The sequence below is a fragment of the Chanodichthys erythropterus genome, chromosome 14 (assembly GCF_024489055.1).
Source record: "Chanodichthys erythropterus isolate Z2021 chromosome 14, ASM2448905v1, whole genome shotgun sequence".
NCBI classification, from domain to species: domain Eukaryota; kingdom Metazoa; phylum Chordata; class Actinopteri; order Cypriniformes; family Xenocyprididae; genus Chanodichthys; species Chanodichthys erythropterus.
In genome coordinates this window covers 42,259,529-42,265,600 of record NC_090234.1, presented here as the reverse complement: position 1 = coordinate 42,265,600, position 6,072 = coordinate 42,259,529, and the positions used below count along the sequence as shown (strand labels likewise).

General features: G+C 38.8%; 1 long non-coding RNA gene across 1 annotated transcript; it reads left to right on the top strand.

The window, feature by feature from the left end:
• The first annotated feature begins 292 nt into the window (after positions 1-292).
• LOC137036262 (uncharacterized) lies at positions 293-5,863 on the top strand. Its single transcript, XR_010897145.1, has 3 exons — positions 293-350; positions 5,302-5,450; positions 5,622-5,863. It is a non-coding gene; the product is annotated as an uncharacterized lncRNA (long non-coding RNA).
• Positions 5,864-6,072: the final 209 nt, after the last annotated feature.

Here is a 6,072-nt window from a genome sequence, read left to right as displayed (position 1 = left end):
TCTGAGTGATGGCATAACTTTGATACACTCCATAGTGGGATATGTTTAAGTGGGAGAAGTAACCTTGCACATCTGTGGTAAAAAAGAAAATGAAGTAAAGTCACTGAGCTTGTCAAGATTTTTACAGATGAGCTTTATCGGAAGCATTTTTATCCATTTCGTACACTCCAAGCTCAGGCACCCAGCTAGCAGTTTTCCCCCGCAGCAAAAGTAGGCCAGTTGTTTCATCTTTGATAAAAATGCTAACTATTTGTATCTGTCTTTTGGTGTATTTCAGTAAGCCATGCATACCATTTGCGTATGAAGTGTCTCTAACTTGAATTTTATCTGTGACAACTGAGTTAACTGAGGTAAGTCCAAAGTCTGCAACTGCTTCTCTTATGCTACTATCATAGAGCTCTGGATAAAAGCTAGTGGAGTCTGAAACTTGAACTGTTTGGCTAAATAAATTGCCACTACTCTGAAATGCTTGAAACAACTGATGTCTATGAGCAAGGGACTTTCCTACTTGACCTGATGCACCTTTTGAAATGGCTATGCTTGCTTTCGAAGTGCATGGACAAGTATGTATGAGTGGACCAAACTGTAAAGTCAAGTCAGCATAGTGAAGCAGAAAGTGGTGTTTTGTTCTGAGATTTGCATGTGGATATAACCGGTGTCTCATTTCTACATACTCTTTGATCAGCACTTTCATGTAAGCAATCTGAGACTCTGAAAGTCTAGGCGCACAGACAAATTCAACCAACTCCCTCAGTAGAAGTACCAGCTGCCAATTGTTAGCAACCTCAAAAGCCTCCCGTTTTGGGCTGCATGGCCTCCAAGCTTTACTCCTTTGTTGGGTAGAGCATTTGGTTTGTTGCTGCTTTCACCAGGAAAGGGTCTGAGTCTGTCATTTAGTGACTCGTAACTGAACCACATTTTGTTTGAATTAAGTACTGCAAACACATCGCTAGGTCATAATCAACAACACCCTCAAACAAATTATGTGCTAGGCAGGGCGGTAATCCATGGTGACACACATGGAAGTTAGTCAGTTTGTTGAAAACACTTGTGTTTAAAGGCAGGAACACACCAAGCTAACGGTCAGCCGTCGGGCAGTTTTTCCTCAGTGTGTTCCGCACCGTCGGCTGAAGTTGGTCCTCATCGCCTTTTTTTCCCGTCCGATTCTAAATGTTGAATCGGCGTCGGAGCTCATCGGTCTGTCGGGCCTTTGATCATTCTGATTGGCTTTTCAGCTGCTGGTTCAGAAAGGCATTTCATCTCACGCAGGCGCAGAACTAACGTGCTGCTTGGCCGCTGGCTGTTTAACGTTGCTTTGGTGTGTCAGTGCAACTTTGGACCCAGACGCTGTCGACGTGAGCCAACCCCGCAGTCTGCTTTCGTCGCCACTAGTTCGTCGGCGTCGGCTTGGTGTGTTCTGGCCTTAATGCCTTGATGCATGGTCACTTCAAGGTGTATGTCCAAAAACTGCACAGACTCTTTATTACCAGCAGGATCTCTCTGAGTGACAGCTGTGAGAGGGTTAGCGTGAAATTCATCTCTTGTCATCAAGCAGTATCTACAGAAATACTCAGCAGTGCCAAAATTTTCTGTTAACCCACTAATCGTGTGGGAGCCCAGGTTATCTCCCATTATGCATGGAACCGTCCCTGTATATAGCTTTCCCTTAAAAGATATGCCCTTTACCTCCAGCTCACGCAAGTCTCAACATGTCTCAAGCTTACTGAAAACTCTATCCACTCCAAAATATTTTCAGTCTTTCTCTAAACAGAGTATGGCCAACTGTATTTGATCAACAGTTGACCAGTTGTGTGGATAGAATTTCCCCAGAGTGAAGTAGACTAAACTTTGTGCTTTTGCTTGGTGGATCCAAGAGGATTAGCCATCTCAAAAGAGTCTTGAAAAAGCTTTAATGAGTCTGGGTCTGACACAAACATGGCATTAGATCTAATGGCATGGCCATCAGTGAAATGAGTGTGTATAGAGTGTACCATCTTCAACAAGAAGATGGTTGAAGCTCTGATAGGTTGCATCATATAAAATCGCATCATTCTGCTCATATGCACTTTTCCCAAGACATCTTAAGGTCTCAGCAGAAACAACATACTGTTCAAGATCTCGAGACAACACATTCATTGAATATTCCTGTTGAATATCCAGAAGAATTTGCATTTTATTTGCTATCTCTGTAATTGTGGAGGCCGGAACTAATTGTTTTGCCTGCAAACCCTAGTAAAACAGAGCTAGATTGTCTGTGTAGGCATCTTGTACTTCATTCTTACATTGGTCTGCATTAACCACATCAATTTCTTCAGGTACACTATCATCAACATGTGCTCCCTCACCTGGAGAAGACTGTTCTGCAACTTCACATACAAACCCGATTCCAAAAAACTGTACAAATTGTGAATAATAAAGGAATGCCATAATTTTACAAATCTCTTATATTTTTTTTCACAATAGAATATAGATGACATATGAAATGTTGAAAGTGAGACATTTTGAAATGTCATGCCAAATATTGGCTCATTTTGGATTTCATGAGCGCTACACATTCCAAAAAAGTTGGGACAGGTAGCAATAAGAGGCCGGAAAAGTTAAATGTACATATAAGGAACAGCTGGAGGACCAATTTGCAAATTATTAGGTCAATTGGCAACATGATTGGGTATAAAAAGAGCCTCTCAGAGTGGCAGTGTCTCTCAGAAGTCAAGATGGGCAGAGGATCACCGATTCCCCCAATGCTGCGGCGAAAAATAGTGCAGCAATATCAGGAAGCAGTTTCTCAGAGAAAAATTGCAAAGAGTTTGAAGTTATCATCATCTACAGTGCATAATATCATCCAAAGATTTAGAGAATCTGGAACAATCCCTGTGCGTAAGGGTCAAGGCCAGAAAACCATACCCTTAGATGGCACTGCATCACATACAGGAATGCTACTGTAATGGAAATCATAAACACAATCCACTGTGCCATTCGCCGTTGCCGGATAAAACTCTATAGGTCAAAAAAGAAGCCATATCTAAACATGACCAGAAGCGCATGCGTTTTCTCTGGGCCAAGGCTGATTTAAAATGGACTGTGGCAAAGTGGAAAACTGTTCTGTGGTCAGACGAATCAAAATTTGAAGTTCTTTTTGGAAAATTGGGACGCCATGTCATCCGGACTAAAGAGGACAAGGACAACCCAAGTTGTTATCAGCACTCAGTTCAGAAGCCTCCATCTCTGATGGTATGTGGTTGCATGAGTGCGTGTGGCATGGGCAGCTTACACATCTGGAAAGGCACCATCAATGCTGAAAGGTATAGCCAAGTTCTAGAACAACATATGCTCTCATCCAGACGTCGTCTCTTTCAGGGAAGACCTTGCATTTTCCAACATGACAATGTCAGACCACATACTGCATCAATTACAACATCATGGCTGCGTAGAAGAAGGATCCGGGTACTGAAATGACCAGCCTGCAGTCCAGATCTTTCACCCATAGAAAACATTTGACGCATTATAATGAGAAAGATGCAACAAAGAAGACCTAAGACAGTTGAGCGACTAGAAGCCTTTATTAGACAAGAATGGGACAACATTCCTATTCCTAAACTTGAGCAACTTGTCTCCTCAGTCCCCAGACGTTTGCAGACTGTTATAAAAAGAAGAGGGGTTGCCACACAGTGGTAAACATGGCCTTTTCCCAACTTTTTTGAGATGTGTTGATGCCATGAAATTTAAAATCAATTTATTTTTCCCTTAAAGTGATACATTTTCTCAGTTTAAACATGTGATATGTCATCTATGTTGTATTCTGAATAAAATATTGAAATTTGAAACTTCCACATCATTGCATTCTGTTTTTATTCACAATTTGTACAGTGTCCCAACTTTTTTGGAATCGAGTTTGTAGATGAACTGGTGCTATCTGGGTGACATTCCACCTTCTATGATATCTGGAAATATGAGATGAAAATTATGTTTTTACATTGAAAGTCTTAGAACATCCATCAAAGGGAAAAGTTACAGTCAGCCCCTCTTGTATGGGGCTACTCAAGTGAAACAGAAGCCTATTCTGTGATGCATGAATTCATTGAACATTTTAATTGTATAGATACATTCCGGTTTCAAGTTTGTCTGGCCCTCCTGTTTGGTCAATATAAAAACAACGATGGTAGTGACCCCTTACATTTCATTAGTAGTGCGATGAAGGCACTAAATGTCCAATACACACATAATATTGTAATTCATTTGCCACAGCTGCTTAACGTTACTACAACATATATGCCTGGCTTGGAACAATGCTAAATAAATGCCACTACCAACAAATATAAGTTAATAATTCAATAAATAAAAAGTGAGGGCACAGTAACAAATACATTGAGCATATTTACAAATATCAGCTAAATCAGAAAAATGTATAAATCATTGTGCAAGAACATAGGCCTACAACACAGCATAGTGAAGCAGAAAGTGGTGTTTTGCTCTGAGATTTGCATGTGGAAATAACCGGTGTCTCATTTCCACATACTCTTCGATCAGCACTTTTATGTAAGCCATCTGAGACTCTGAGACTTTCAGAGTCATCACATGTCTGTACATGGCCTGCCACACACCCGAATTTTTGGGGCACAATGACAAGAGTAGATTGTGTGGCTGAGACAATGTCAATGAAAAGATGGGAGGCTATCAAACAATTTCTACACTGTGTCAACAATGACGAACAGGTACCTGCTGAACAACCTGGCTATGACAAGCTGTCCAGCAGGTGTATGCAGGTGCATACATCTGCGTAATGTTGAATTTTCATGAACTACAATGTTTTTGGTTTCTTGCCAATGTTTTATGGTACAAGATAAACAGTATTATTTGTTTTTAACTGTATAAATTTGCATTTTAAATAATATTCATGAAAAATGTAATGAAATTCATTCAATAATATAAAGCAGAATAAAAGCACAAGATGTTGGAAAGTATGTATAAGGTGTTGTTTATAATTTCTGTTAAAGCTTATAATAGCACCAATTGATTCAATACAAACAACATTTTTGAGGAAAAATATTAACTATATACACTTACACTTATTCTAAGTTAATTCCACTATTGGATGATGCAACATATCATAAAATACCTTAAAAAAAAAAAAAAATCCTTTTTTTTTTTTTTTTTTTACAGCACCAAGTTAAGCCATTCTAAGAAAAGAAAAAGAGTCAAAAAATTTTTTTTCTATAGGTCTATCATAATGTGTGCGGTAGAACGTTAAAACCAAACTACACTAAACCGATTTTATATTCTTTGCTCTTTTTCATGGAACAGCAAACACCAGACTATCCCTAATGATGCCATTAAAATAGAAGGGAACAAAATCATCTTCTTGGATCTGACATCTGACCTCAATGGCATGTATATCTGTAAAGCTTCAAACGAGTATGGTACAGGAATCGGCTCACTCTACTGGCAAAAAGGTGATTTCCTTTTGTTTACTTACAAAAAGTTTATCAAGAGATTGAGATGGTGGTAATGTGGAATGCCTGACATAAACCATACATTTATTTTCAAGAGTGCATGTTTTGGTAAAAGAATATACTGTAGTCTAAACAAACAGCTGTATTTATCATGGCTCATCTCTTTTCTAGGAGAAAAGACAAAAGACTACCATCCTGAGCTTTGAGTCCTTTGTCCTGGATGTAATTTTCAAAGCACATGTCATGAATATGAAGGAGGTTTCCCACTCTTCCATGAACACCAGATTCAAGAACTTTCGAGGACTTTTTAAAGCACAATTTATATTATATCAAGCACCTATCAAATTGACATCCCAGTATACGGAGCGTCATTAAAGACCTTTAACCCTCCTATTGCATTTGCATCCATTTTAACCCGGAAGAGGTACAGAATCATTTGTACATTAATTTTGAAAATATATTTACCGCTTTCTTATCCCTAATGTTAACAATTATTCCACTCTAGTTTTTGGTTTTCATTTTTATGAATCAATACTTGAGTAAAAACATTATACTAATATAGAGAGAATATTATAAAAATAAATTTTCCAATTGAGTGAAAAAATAAGGATTATATGGATTG